Source organism: Balaenoptera physalus, assembly GCF_965194825.1.
Source record: "Balaenoptera physalus genome assembly, chromosome: 8".
In the NCBI taxonomy this organism is placed as follows: domain Eukaryota; kingdom Metazoa; phylum Chordata; class Mammalia; order Artiodactyla; family Balaenopteridae; genus Balaenoptera; species Balaenoptera physalus.
In genome coordinates this window covers 57,646,145-57,661,239 of record NC_138887.1, presented here as the reverse complement: position 1 = coordinate 57,661,239, position 15,095 = coordinate 57,646,145, and the positions used below count along the sequence as shown (strand labels likewise).

Below are 15,095 nucleotides of genomic sequence, written 5' to 3'. Positions count from 1 at the left end.
ATCTTTTTATAGTACTACATCATCGGTTTTCTATGCTTAAATGTTAAATATTTGGTTTATTTCTATTTTTTCACTTCTATATTTTTTGTATTAGCAACCCTAGCATTCTCTCTCATTCTTTACCATATTCAAATTGCAGGTTGACAGCTTATGGAAAAGTACTTCTTTTAGTGCTACTAACTTCAAAAACACACCAAAAATATGACATAAAGATTTTGTGTTTTTTTTTCACTGAGTTTGACTGATGTAAGCAATAAATCTACATCATTTAAGACTGGTTCTTCATGTACCTGCTGCTTTTCATCCGGATAGACAAAGTCGCTATGCATCTAGGGCACTCATTATGGCTCTGCCTAGATGCAGCCCCAGATTCTTCTCAGCATGGGTCTCTGAGCAACCACTATGTATCAGGTGGAGTAGGCAAGTGAGGGGCAGCTTACATGCCATCCTGGATGTCAGCTGTGAATGTCTTGGAATTAACATTTTTTTTTCTTTCCCAACATGAATAGTAAGAAGGAGTTACCTACATGGCCACAGGAACTAGGTAACTGCTACTTTATCATTAATAGAATTAAAGAATCCACCAACATTTAAGTGACCTCTATGAATTTGTGAATAGTGCATTACTGCACTCCTTATCAAGGGGGAAATAATCTTCAGATATGTACGTTTGAATTAGAAGTTTCAGATGAAGAGAACTAAGTCATGACTTCTCTGGAACTTATAGCTCCTCTGCAAGTACCTAAATATCAGGATATTTACTATAAATAAAAGAATGTAGCTGACAAAGTCTCTGTTCTTGGGAGCCTAGTGGCCAACCAGACGTACAGAAAGGAATTCTCTTTAGGTTTCCCTAATGACAAGAATATTGCCTCACTTTCCTGGGCGACTGTGTACTTTTTGTACATAAACGAGTGTACAGTCATGAATCCCCCTCCCCAGTTTGAATGCCATATATTAAGTTGCAGACGTGTTTTTTAAACTTGGGTTTTTTCAAAACACAACTTGGCTTCTGTTCCTCTCTCTTGTGATGGTATTTTGTTTCCACTCCAGTATATTCTTAAATCTCTTGGAATATGGAAGAGAATTCTGTGCTGTCTATAAATGATGATGGACTCTTTCCCTGTTTGAAGAACATGGTAATTGGCAGTGAGATACAATTTAGTTAATGAACATTACAAAGGAAATAGTTAATTTACTTTCGAGACTTACTCTTAAAAATAAGCTTACCCTCTGGGAATCTTTTGATCATGATTAAATTAGGAAACCCAGCAGATTTCTTAAGAAACATGCTGTAATTTCTCAAAAGCTTGAACATTATGTGGTTACTCAAATGGCTTTTTAACAGACTGTAGTTCCAATGTAGAATTTGTGAAGGAAATTACAAGGATTTCTAAATGAAATTGTTTACAAGAATGAGATGTCATACAGTGCCATTGCCTAGTACATTAAATTGAACCAAAGGACAATTTGAGTTTTCCAAATGATACTACTTAGTGATTTACTAACTCTAGTCTTTGAATCGAATGTGAATTTTCTGTGGCAAATTACTGGCTGCTAATCTTGTTGATAGGACACTTGATTATATGGTTCATGTCTTTTAAGGTCCAATCTCAGTAATCATCTCAATGAATATTTGCTCCAGTATGTTTTGCATGTAAAACGTGTTCAAGAATTCTATTTTTATTTTGCATGGTGTTTAGATTCTTCTGACTTAAAAAAGTTATATACAAATGGAATTTGAAGTATTACTACTTTATTAAAAATTGAATGACTTAAGAACAAGTTTTTTTTTTTTTTTTTAAAGTATTTGTTTATTTATTTATTTATGGATGTGTTGGGTGTTTGTTTCTGTGCGAGGGCTTTCTCTAGTTGTGGCAAGCGGGGGCCACTCTTCATCGCGGTGCGCGGGCCTCTCACTATCACGGCCTCTCTTGTTGCGGAGCACAAGCTCCAGACGCGCAGGCTCAGTGACTGTGGCTCACGGGCCCAGCTGCTCCGCGGCACGTGGGATCTTACCAGACCAGGGCTCGAACCCGTGTCCCCTGCATTGGCAGGCAGATTCTCAACCACCGCGCCACCAGGGAAGCCCAAGAACAAGTTTTGATAGAGTTGTTTGCGCCCTTCACATTTGTAGCTATCAATACTTCACTCCTGGAGGAGTGGGGCATTGTTGAGAGGAAACAAAGTGAACTGGAGGTTATTGAGGTTTTATTGAAGGCCAAGATTGCTTATCTCTTTGATTCTTACAATGGGTCTAACCCAATGTTGTAAATATAACAAGTTGTTAATACATTTCTTTAAATGATGAAATGATAGTAATCTGAGACTTGCTTCTAACAAGCTGTAACTTGCTTATCTTCACTTACTCCATGTCGTGTGGGCATCATAATATTCTGTTCTGGCTCACTAGGTTTTTCGAACCCAGAATGAAACAATTTGTAAAAATCCTTAGGAATATAATAAGTTAATTGAATTGTACCAGACAAGTGGGAGTCATGTGTCATTTTCATTCTGTGTCTTTTTAGATGAGTCATAGATCTGACTGAAAGAGCAAAACTTTTATTCATCTTATTGCATTTTCTCTTTCAAAAGATTAAAGTTTTAATTGTGTAATTTCTCATTTTCTAGTTTGAAATACTCAAAGCATCAACTTGTGATGATACAATGACTCATTAAGCCCCTTCTTTTTTAATCAAAATACTTATGTCAGTATTTGTAAATGAAATCACATGTTGGCCTAAATTATTAAAGCCATGCAGGATAAAACAGTGTCCTGGCAAATGAATTCCTTTATAAAAACCTTTATCTCCTCATGATGCTGGTCCCAATTAGGGTTGTACAGCCCTTTCTATACTTGAAGCAGATCCAAACTGAAAATTTTATTACCTAAACCTATTCATTTTTCTTTCCTGTATGTGAGGAAGAGAGGAGAAGAGGCAAAAGCAACAGAGAAAAGAAACTTCTATGCCTGTCACCATTTTACACTCTCATCTACTATGGGACAATTCTGAATTAATTGCTTTCCCTGATATATTCTGAGGAGCAGGGGTGATCATGAGAAAGTCACTTGGTAGGGAAGAGGGAATGTCTGCTCTGTAGTTTCTAATTTTTAAGATACTAGGTCTTGGGCAACTGCCCCCTTTGCAACTATCAAAAGGCCTTTAAAGAACTCAGTATAGTTCCATGTTCTGAATCAAACCAAGAAACTTTTAAAATTCTCTCAGTTTTAAGGAAGAGAATAAGTTTAGAATAATGGGCCAATTAAGTAGGAATTATACGTAACTTTCAATTCCTAGACACTGACAAGCATCTCATAAAAATGTCTGATTTTAAAAAATTATTTATTTGTTTAATTATTTACTTTTTGGCCACACCTCACAGCACATGAGATCTTAGTTCCCTGACCAGGGATCTAACCTGTGACCCCTGCAGTGGAAGCACGGAGCCCTAACCACTGGACTGCCAGGGAATTCCCTCTGATATTCTGTCTTATAGTTATACTGAATTAACTTTTGTAAGCACATAATTTTTCCTGATTATTCTTTACTACCTAAAATTTTTTTTAACTTGATAAATGTTCATCAATGTTAAGTTTCTGGAGCACTGATGGAAATAATGACCTAGGTCATTTTGCTTCATGAGGCTTTACAAATGGTTACAACTCTTTGGTGTAGACTAATGAATATATTGCTGTGGCATGGAAAGATACTTGGAGCTCCCAAGAAAGGTTAACTGCAAAAGTTACTACTACCACGTTCTTGTTGCAGCATAAGAACCATTTCTAAGTAAGTCTAAAATGTACTATTTTGAAGGTCAGTGGAGGAAAAAAATATGGCATTAGTGAAAAATCACATTTAGAAGCAAAGTTTAAAAAAAATTTAGAATCATAATTGATATACATGGTTTCTAGTGAAATCTAGTGTAAGTAACATTTTTTTCCTCAGGCTTCAGAGCAGGAAATAAATACCCATGATCATGAATATCTTGCCTCATTCTATTCTCTGAGCCATGTCTTTTGATAACTCTGTATTTGGACTCCTTCACAGAAAAGGAGCTCCTTCATCAGGTACACTGTATGGGAGACCAAATGCTATTCATTGTTTCTCAGTTGTTGGGAGCAGGATTTGACCCAACAAATACCTTGTTAAATACTTAATATGTGTCAGGCTCAATGTTAGATGCTAGGGATAGAGTAGTGAACAAGATAGACATGATGACTGCCTTTGTGGTACGTGAACAAGATAGACATGATGACTGCCTTTGTGGTACTTACTGGGGTCCCAGTTATAGCTAAACTCATCCATGAGATAACTGGGACCTTCTGGCAGGGACTCTTTTCCTTGCCCGGCGGCCGTCATGCCTAGTCTCATACACCCACATTTGCAGTGGGTACACAGCTTAGGTTCCCACTCTGGTCTCTTATTCCATAATTTGTTGACCTAATAAATTACACAATTTCTTGAGCTAATAAATTACACATTTCCAGTAAAGTATACTCTGAAACTGGCTTCTGATCTAGAACAATAATGGTAAACTCAAGTTTTTACTAGTGGGAAATCAAACCTTAAATCTTTCTATGGTAGAGCAGACAGTAAGTTAATTATATTGTAAATTTGTGTACAATTGAGTTATCGAAGTGTACTTTGAATTTCTTATAGTTTCTAATGGGGAATTAGCTTAAATATTGGCTTGTGTTGCCTAATAGATACCCATTCAGCTAAATGAAACAAATCTCAAAGGGGCTAGAGATCATGGCTCACTAAGAAGCAACTTGGATAAAAGAAAAGAGGTTTCCCCCACTAATTACCTGAAAATCTTTTAAGACAGTGATCAAGAAAAATGATTCTTGGGACTTCCCCGGAGGTCCAGTGGTTAACACTCCAAGCTCCCAGTGCAGGGGGCAAGGGTTTGATCCTTGGTCGGGGAGCTAAGATCCCACATGCTGCACGGTGTGGCCAAAACAAAGCAAAAACAAAAAAACAAAAAGAAATATGACTCTTTCAACAGAAAATTGTAATGCTGAAGAAGCAAAGCATTTGTATATGAAGTGATCATTGTATGAGGGTAAAGGATAATCAGATAATAAGTTAATCTGTTATCTGTACATTAATCTGTACATTCTAAATGTTAATAGCTATTGAAGGCCTAGAATAGGCTGGACCTGCTATAAATCAGACTAGATGTCTAATCAGTTTGTAAAATATCAGTGCTACAAAAATGCTTATAAGGATCCCATTGGGGCCATGTTTCCTGTGTCTTCAGATAATCAGTCACATCCTTCAGAGGATCACTGATACCAGAATCACTAATATGTAACTTTTTATTAAAAATGCAGAGTCTTTGGCCTTACCCAAGCCTATTGAATCAGGAACCCTGGGAGTGAGTCATCAGCTACCTGCACTTGTATACATGTCTTCTGGGCAGTTCTTATGTACACTGAAACTTAAGAATTACTGTTCTAAACCTAGTCGATGAATCTTTGCCACTCCAACTTACAGTAAGATAAGATCTCCAAAGCCCTTGAGCTTGTTCCTTGTAGATTAGTAATGAAATGAGAATCTGTTTTCCACTAGTGTTGGGAACTTTTCCTATTCTCGGGATTCCCTGAGCCAATGCATACCACCCATGGGACTTACAAAGCTTTCCACCTTGAAACTTTAAGATGGTATTTCTCACAGCATGTCCTGCATTTACCCAGCATTAAATTCACCCTGTGGGCAGATTGAATTCAGGTTCCGGGATCCCACCTTAGATTTTTTGGGTTAGGTTGTCTGATGATAAGATGAGAATCTATTTTTGTGTGTCTTCGGGGCTGTCAAGACCTGTTGAAGACGATTCCTGGGATTTGGATAATGACTTCACAGGGGTGAACTGTCTCGATGTTTCCTCACCTTCATCTCCTATTCCCCTCCTCATGCTCACTTAAACTATCATTGCCTGATGATATCCTGGCCTTTCAACTTGGTACCTTTGCATTTGCTGTTTCCTCTTTTATCTCTCTTCTTGGTGTGGCATATTCTATCATACCCGTGTAACATGTTTCAATTGTGAAGATGTTTCCCATATCCGTAGGCATTTTTCTTTTTTTTTTTTTTTTACTATTCCACTTTCCCCAGTATTGTTAATAGTTCACATATCAATTTGTACTATAATTATAATAGTTCAAATTTTTTTTCCATAAAGAATTTCCCCAGGACATGAGCTGCCTCGTTTCTCTTTTTATATACCCTGTGTCCAGCATGCTGCATGGCATGAATGATTTTCTTTCCACATATGCATCTATATTCAACTCCCCTTGATTTTTTTTTTTCAGATGAATATATCCCAGACATCTGACTTGGAATTTTGAAACAATTTCTTCACTCTCTCACTAATAGCTTGGTTATTTTCTTTGACTAGTGGAAAATTCTTTTGCCCCATCAGGAAAATTCTTTTGCCCCATCAATGAAGTCTTAGGAGACTTTGTAGAACGTATGAAGGGAAAGCCACTTCTTACACACTTTCTTCTACTCTGGTTTTTATTTCAGGTCTCTGCTTGTACAAGATTGGGGCTTGTGCTAAGAACCGTGTTGTCTTTAGTTTAGGGAAAACTAGGTGAGGCAAAACACGTTGGCCATCTTTCAAAACACGAAAGATAACAAGAAATCCCCAAACTGCCAATGAATGACATTTTGTTCCTGTTTATAGATACTAAACTTAAAATAACAGGTTTATGTTGCTATGCATACCTGTGATCAACCAGTTTAATAAGTATGTGAGGAAAACTAAGAAGAAAAAAATACAGATGAAATATTGCAGTTGACATATTCAAAGCATGTCTGGCCCTGTGACACATAAAATGACTCAACATGTAACTTTTCCTATTACTTACTTGTACATGATGAATTATTTCAGGTTCTTCCTAACGAGTAATTTCATACACAGCTTCCCCAGAGTCCTGCAAGCTTAGATTATCTCTAAATTAGGGACTGTAGGGCACTGAAATTCTAGGTAGCATATTGGAAAGTACACAGGATTTTCAGTTGGAGACTTCTTGCTTTTTTTTTTTTTTCTTTCATTTTCATTCTGTGTGAGTTAAACTTATCCAAGGCTCAGTTTTCTCGGCTGTAAATATGGGACAAATTGTAAAACTCTCCTTACAGGGGTGTTGTGTGCATTAAATAATAGGGTCCTTCACCTGCTTGAACTTTGTGAGGCAGACTTCAGGTTGGTCGATCTTCATGTTCCTGTGGGAAGAAGTCATCCTTTTGTACCCGTATCTGGGGAAGAGCTGGAATCCAATGGCCTTGAGTATTACCTGCAGGGTTTCATGGCTGTGCTAAATTTTCTTGCAGTTTGATTATGATCTGACATACCTTTACTTCTCAAGTAGAACAAATTGTTCAAAAATCTGAAATTCTTTGAGTTAAGCATTAGCTGGGAATGATGTGCAAGAAAGACCTCATGTTGAACCAGTAAGGGTTTTCTGGACACTGAAATTGACAATTGGAAGAAATCGTGCATCTGACTCTAAGGGTTCTTTTCAAAACTGGCTCTCAAGGTCACAGGAACTTTATATGTGTCCCTTACAATTAAAAAATTTTTAAAAGCTAGATTCAGATACCAGCTAGATGCAAATACCAGCTACGTCCTTTTAATACTTCATAAATGGTTGCACTTCACAATCATTTATCACTTTTTCTATGGCTTAGTTTAACTTAGACCTTGGGTTATAATATTCAGTTTAATATAATCTAATACCCTTATTAAAGAATACTGAATTGGAATAAAAGTGCTGTTCCATGCTTCACTTACAGTCTATTTCTTAATCCTTCAGTGAATTTAATCCTTATGAATTTCATGTGTGTTTTTTTTAAACACTGTTTCACAGAGACCCTTGTGTTTTTGTTTCCTGACCATTTTGTAAGTTGCAGAAAAGTATTTCTGTACCATAGTAGCAATTCCTTATTGCCTGCTTTTCAACCCTTCCCACTGAAAGGCTCATCTCTTGATGGGCTTTAAATGGTTTTCATGCCTTTATCAACAATTCCTGCTGATAGTGGTAGTTACATTATGTTTTCTTTGTTCTCATTACGATCAGCATTTCCTCCTTTGCTATACATGAAATGTTGCTCCATTTTTGAATGGTACAGTTAATTACATTTTAAATGCTTAAGCAACATCCACATAAGGTGAACGAGGCAAGATGTCAGGGGAGCAAGAGTAAGAAATCTTTAATTTCTACCACTAATGCTCCTGTTGGAAATATTTTTTCTATTGATAGTTAAAATGATTGCTGTGTATTAGATGAAACTCAACCAGGTAGAATCAGAAAAGCATGATTCCCTCTTTCTTTCTCCTAACGAAACATTTATAAAACTCTTCGGACCTCTCCCAGAGGGAGTTGAAGGAGAACTATTTTGTGTATTTGGAAAACCATAATGCCACTATTTTCAAAATAATAAATGGTGTGTTCAGTAATAGCTGAAATGGTAGATCTATAGAAGCACTTTTCAATCTGTGAACAGTGAATCAGAATACTGAGCAATTACAAATCAGCTAATTTTTTTTTCTACGACAAAAAATAAATGGTCATTGGAGTTGTATGAAATGTCGATCAAAATGTAATGCAGAAGGGGCTCAGCAACAAACAGAACTGGCTAACAAAAGAAGAAGAAGAGCTATTCAGGACAGGACCGGGTCATGACTTAGCCACGTCCTTATCCAGGCATAGGAGGGACCGGGAGTTAGAGAAGGCTACACACAGTGCAGTGGATATTTTAATTTTACATTGATGACAGTGGGGTTAAATTTGTAAATGTGTTGTAGTGCACTTTTTAATATGTATTGTTAAATAAAGTTGAGTCTTGGCTGAAGAAACTGGCCAGTAGAGCAGAAGGATGTAGTTGTGGTGATAGGATGTAGTTGTGGTGGTAGGACGTAGTTGTGGTGGTAGGACGTATTTGTGGTAGGACGTAGTTGTGATGATAGGACATAGTTGTGGTGATAGGATGTAGTTGTGGTGATAGGGCTACTCAACACAAGGTCAGGGAGCAGAGCCTACTCTAGTGCACTCCGGGTGAGCAAAGATGAGCCAGAAAACCTTCACTGGACTAGGGGAAAGTGGGTGGAGGGGCTCAGAAACAGAGATGCTCCTAGTGCATGTAGGTGGAGCCCCACATAGCAGCTCGCCGTGATCTGTGTGGGAACTGGGTGGGAAAGTGTGTGTGTGTATGGGGAGGTGTGACATAAAAGCAGGAGTGACTTCTCACACTGGGAGAAGGAGGCTGGAGAGTTGACTTTTTCAGGAAACCTAATATTGGGTAAAAGAAGTCTTCTCTACTTCCTTTTTTCTCTTTGAACTATTTTCCTCTTTCTTTCAAATCTTCCATAGCTTCCTAAAACTTCTTTATATTAACTTGTTGAGGAAAGACAAGGGCAGAAGGAAAACCAGGACCTTTGAAGGGGGAATTGGATCAGCAAGTGTGAGACTATAAATGTGTTAGCACCCTCTCAGGCATACCTAACTCCAAGCCCTGGGGCACCAGATTCATTCCAAGAAAGAAAGAACAGTCAGGAGGTAGGGACTGATACATTTTAAGTTAAAATAGTTGGAGAAGAACTAAACCATCTACAGTGTACCAGAAGTATCCTTTAGTTGATGATAAAATTATAAATAGGATGAGCAAGACTTCTGACTTCTTACTAAGAAAAGGCAGTATGAGGGTACCCAACTAATATCCGCCCCCTACATTCAGGGTAGATGTCCGCCTGCGTGGGAGGTGGTCTATGCAATGTGAGAAGTGAGGGGCCTCTGACACTGGTTACACAACATTACTTGTGGTCTTGTGAGCTGTACAGTAAAAGACAAACACGTAGTAAACTCACTGATAAGCTGTTGATGCTGAATTCTCTTAACGAAAGTTAAATGACATAAAATTTATCAAAATGTTGATGTTGAAACAGTACTTTCTAGAATTGTCCTTGAACTTGGGATCTTTCAGAGTCGTGTCTACAAAAACTTCATGTGGTTGGATTAAAAATAACTTAAAGTGTGCGGTAATAGCTTTCTGATGAAGATACTAGATGGGATAAGCACATTTTATTCTCACATATTGGTGTGCAATAAATTCTCTTCAGGGAAGTACGTCTATAGAGTAGCTGTAACTTTTAAGATACTCTGGAGGTGGATAAAAATGAATTTAATTCCTCTATTTGAGTGGTTATTTCAAAACACGATCATGGAAACAGATTTCCAAAATGTTCTGTTTGAAGTAAATTAGAAATGTTATTGTGGCCTGATGCTAACCGTTGAGGCTTCAGATGTAACCTTTCATCTTGGGAAGTACATTAAGGAAAAGCGTTTAAAATAGTAGTCCGGTTGCTCTTGAAGCTAGTTACCCTTTTGGGTTGTTCTGCTGTATTACTTAGGGTGTCATGTTTAGGACCTTAGAAGAAAATTCTGTAGGAATTATCAATGTGAGGATGATATAATTGATTTCATATTTATACACTAGCTATTTTCAAAATGGGCATGAATTAATTTACAGTAAGAGTCACATATATTTAAAAAGTAGTTAAAATATATACAAAAAAGCTGCACCTGTCTTTTGAAGGTGAAATTAGTATTATACTTGTAATTATTAGAGGGGAAAAGTTGGTCTGAGCTGTACAAGAGCCAGAGCAAAATTAGGTTTTATAAATAAATGTTCAAATAAAAAGAGAAACTCAACCTTTTGAAAATTTTTTCCTCATTTTTAAATCCCAAAAATTATTACACATAACGTAGGATCTTAGAAGACACGCAGCATTTTAACCAGGTCTCCAAGAGAAATTCAATAGCAAATGGACATTTTGTTGTTGTTATAATCAATCTCAGATTTTTCTGCAGAGTGTTCAGCTAATGGCTTTCTAATGTACCTTAATTCAAGGATAGGACTTAGGACATCTAGCTATGTGCTTCTCTGGGTTTTCTATTAGATAATTTTCTGTAAATGTACTGGCTTTCAGCTGGCCTTAATGAGAAGTGGCAGAGAAGAAGCAGTGCAAGGCTGTGCTCTGAAGTGAGACCTTGTGCTGTGTGTGGTGCTGAGAGCAGCCCTGCCTCCTTAGGGATCGCTGTGATGGTCTTGCCTCACCTCACCTCACTCCAATCTATTTTCCACACAACTACAAGCATCTCGCATTCAAATGGGACGATTTTAGTGACCTGTTCAACATCCTTTCATGGTCTCCCTGGGACTTCATGTGAAGAGGAGCCCTTTATGGCTTCTGCCCTTTTCTCCAGGGGCACCTCTTCTCATTCCTCCCCTCCCTGCCTGCTTGAAGTTGGGGCTGCAGCTACATGGAAGAGACACAAGCTATTCCTTGCATTTATGCATGCATTCCTCCTACCTGGAAATGGCTTACCTCCTTGACTTGCTTGGCAGACCTCTCCTCTTATTTATTCCTTCAAAGATACACACTGATCAGGAGATGACTTTGAGCTCCTCTACTCTCTTCTATGCAAACCCCCACTACTTTGTGTCTGCTTATATCACAGCACTGTTTGAACCACTGCTTTCCTAACCTACATCCCCAGCTAGAATATAACCCCCCATGGTGGGACTCCTCATCTTCCCTTGGAATAGGCTATACCTCCCCAACACCTGGCATAGTATGTGCTCAGTATGTTTTTCAGAACTGAACTAATCTTGATGATCTTTGAATTTCTAACAGTGGTAGGAGAGTCTGTCGCATAATACCTGCTCAAAAAATGGGGCATTCGTTGAAGGAATGGAGGTTGTTGATGTAATGAAAAAATGTTTTACATGCAAGTCTGATATACTGATAGGAAAATGGAAAATTCTAATCTCTCTTCATAGCAGAACAGAGAGCTAACTTGTGAGCAAAGGCCAGTGGAATTCTTAAACTGTCTGAGTATTTGGTTGAGGCTCCAGAGGTGAGTACAGTCTGGAAAATGAAAAGCACCCCCTGCACAAAGGATCCTCCTCCTTATTCCTGCAGAACGGCTTATTGTCAGCAGCACTGATGTATGTGACATTAGTAAACAGGTCTCGGAGCCCAGTGTTTGAGAGTGACACAATTCATCGTATCTTTGATCTTGGCCCAGTGCTTCTAAAATACAGCTTTGCATTTCTTGTTTGTTCAGGAAAGACAGTCTGAAAGACAACTGACTCCAGACAGAATTCAGTTTCGCTTCTGGAAGAAAGCAAGGTGCTTTTCTGAGAGAGTCCACAGCACTGAAATATTATTTCCATACTTGTCATCCTTCGCAGAAGCTGGAGCAAACATGAACTTGTGCTGTACCATTATTTAAATTAAATAAATATAAATGTTTAAATTATATAATGGTATAGCACACTCATTAAATTTCACATTGGGAAGAATAAAGGCTTCTGACTTCTTCTGCCGGAGGATTTCTACAGATTATCAACAGGGAGGGGGAGGTGGAGTGTCAAAGGAGGATTTCTTGGAATCTTGTGAGTCTGCCCTAGCTTGCCTTGCAGAAAGCCAAACCCAAATGTTATAACCCCTTCTAGGTAATTGCAAATTGGCTGCGTTTTGCAAGAAAAGTTTGACATTTTCAAAGCAGGAAATCAGATAACTTGACATAATTTTACAAGGCAAATGATTAATAAACTAGTCTTACTGTTGTGTTGAAGCTCCGTTAGGATAGCCAAAATAAATAAAGATGATCTATGAGGAAGCACAGATAGATTTACCACACTAACTTTCTTGTACGTGTGCCTAGTTACATACACTCTTGCTCCAAGCAGGCTTATCCCTGACAGCCCCTAACCAAGGTGGAGAACAATATGTAATATTTTTCTAGGAATATATTAGGAAACTAGTTTTCTAAATATAGGAACCTCTCCAAGTCAGCTATTGGTTGTTAAAGTCAGATTCAGAGATGGGAAAACAGCTTGATAAGTAAATCCAAATAAAGTCAACACTCTTCTAAAAGAAGATATTTCTATTTTGGTTTATTTAATATTTTTGAAGAAAGGCACTGTCAGTTGATAAGTTTATCCACTGAACTACAATATTGCAGAGGTGGTACTGGGTTCCAGAGTTACATTTAAAAAATACTACAGTCTTTGACATTCACTAAGCTAGACTCATGTCTTTTTCTTGCCCCTCCAGTCATCATGCTTTCTTCCAGAACCTAAGGTTTCCTTTTAGCTAATTGAGAACTACCAGGGATCCTCACGGAAAAGCCTCTTGCTCCCCTCAAGTAAATACCCATGCTTCATCCCATTTCAGCCACTAATCCTATTCCTCAGTTTTCACAGTTGTTTGGTATTCAGATAAATAATTCACATTGATGGAATAGGGCCAGGCAACAGATTCTCTTCCATGTTATTACCCAATACAGGTCATCTGAGGATACTATTAGAATTATTTCTTTAAGACATTGTATGTTTTTCATTTTGTAGTAAGCTGGTAGGAGGAAAATACTTAGGCAGGCACGCACTTATGATACACTGAGTTATAGTTCTAAGTAGTTATCTAGAGAGAGGCTGTGCCTGGGTGAGTAGCTCATACCAGCCATGATATGAAGTGACCACATAATTTGTCGTATAAAATGGGAAATTTTTGAGAGTAAAGGAGATGCTGTTAATAATTATGCTGGACAGAAGAAGTAAACTATGACTGGCCTGGGCAAACAAATGGAATATAGGTTGACCTTCTGTCCAGATGGAAGCCAGGCATTTCTTTTATTCTATCATCATAAATTCCTTTTCTATCATGATAATTTTGAGCTTAAGGAATAAAAGTGTACCCCTTTATTTGCCTACTGTGTCTCTAGAATGGAAGCCAGGCTTGTAAAGCATATCATGTCAAATAATTAATGAACCTGTAAGAAGACCCTGTATGTCTAAACTAGACATTTTTTGGCTTTAACACTTGTACAGTTTTATTGCACATATACATATGTGAAATTAGGCAGTTTAGTGGAAAGAGCTAGACCTTTGGAGTCTAAAGAACCTTTGTTCAAATCTTTATCACCCTCTAGATGGGTGACTATGGATAAATTACAGGGCTTTGCTTGTAAAATGGTGCAAAAATACCTACTGTGTCAAGATTAGTTCAATGCCAGAAATATACAGCCTTCCATAATAACCGTTATTATAGTTGATACACGTATCTAACTTCACTTTGGTGGTACTGATATTGAAAGACGGTGGGATAAGGTACCTTCTCTGAAGAGGTATAAACCAAATGAAGCTCCCCAACCTGCTAAAGATGGTAGCAAGTGTGAAACAGTGTTTTCAAGAAAATCTCACTTGCCTGATAGATGGCTTTGGTATTGGCCATGTTTGAGTTTAAACAATTCACTTTCAATCTGGCAGAATTGAAACTATACTACAGCTGGCTTGGGAAAATATATCATCCTCATCATACCAAGAACAATAACTTTCATTACAAAATAGACCCTTACCATTTCCCTTGAAAAAGAAATAGGGTGGAGGACAATTAACTGGATTTTTGCACATATCCAACTTTGTGCACGAACAATCTTGCAGTGGTCTCACGAGATAGTTTGGCTAATACAGAGTATTACACCTATTTCTTAACGGGGTCAGCTGGGCAGGGAATTGCTATGCACATTAATACTCAAATATGGAAAACACATGATATTCAGAATACGGCAAAGTATGATCTTTTTGTCTAGCTCTGAAAAAAGATTCTGAACTAATATATTAAATATTTTCATTCTTATCCTACCTATGGATGTATAGTTACAGTATTACACTTAACTGATCTATATTGATTCTCATGAGAGAATTGAAAATTTTCTGGAATAGAGCATCCTATATGCCATGCTTAGAAGGGTCTCACAGTGATTAAAGAGAAGATTTAGCATACGTAGTGCAATGATCCTCACAATTAAGCAGGTGTTAGAATTCCTTGTAAGGCTTATTGAAACACAAATTATTCAACAACTGTTGGTGAGACAACTGGATATTCACATGCAAAAGAATTATATATGTATCTCACATTACATATAAAAAATCAAAGTAAACCATATGAGCTGAAATTATAAAAACACTTAGAATAAACCATAGGCATAAATCTTTTTGATCTTGTGTTAAGCAGTAGTTCCT

General features: G+C 37.6%; 1 long non-coding RNA gene across 1 annotated transcript; it reads right to left on the bottom strand.

The window, feature by feature from the left end:
• Positions 1–1,786: 1,786 nt before the first annotated feature.
• On the bottom strand, positions 1,787–6,419 carry LOC309666332. The gene is made up of 2 exons (XR_014267057.1): positions 4,262–6,419; positions 1,787–4,224 (listed from the first exon to the last, which is right to left on the bottom strand). It is a non-coding gene; the product is annotated as an uncharacterized lncRNA (long non-coding RNA).
• Between the last annotated feature and the right edge of the window lie 8,676 nt (positions 6,420–15,095).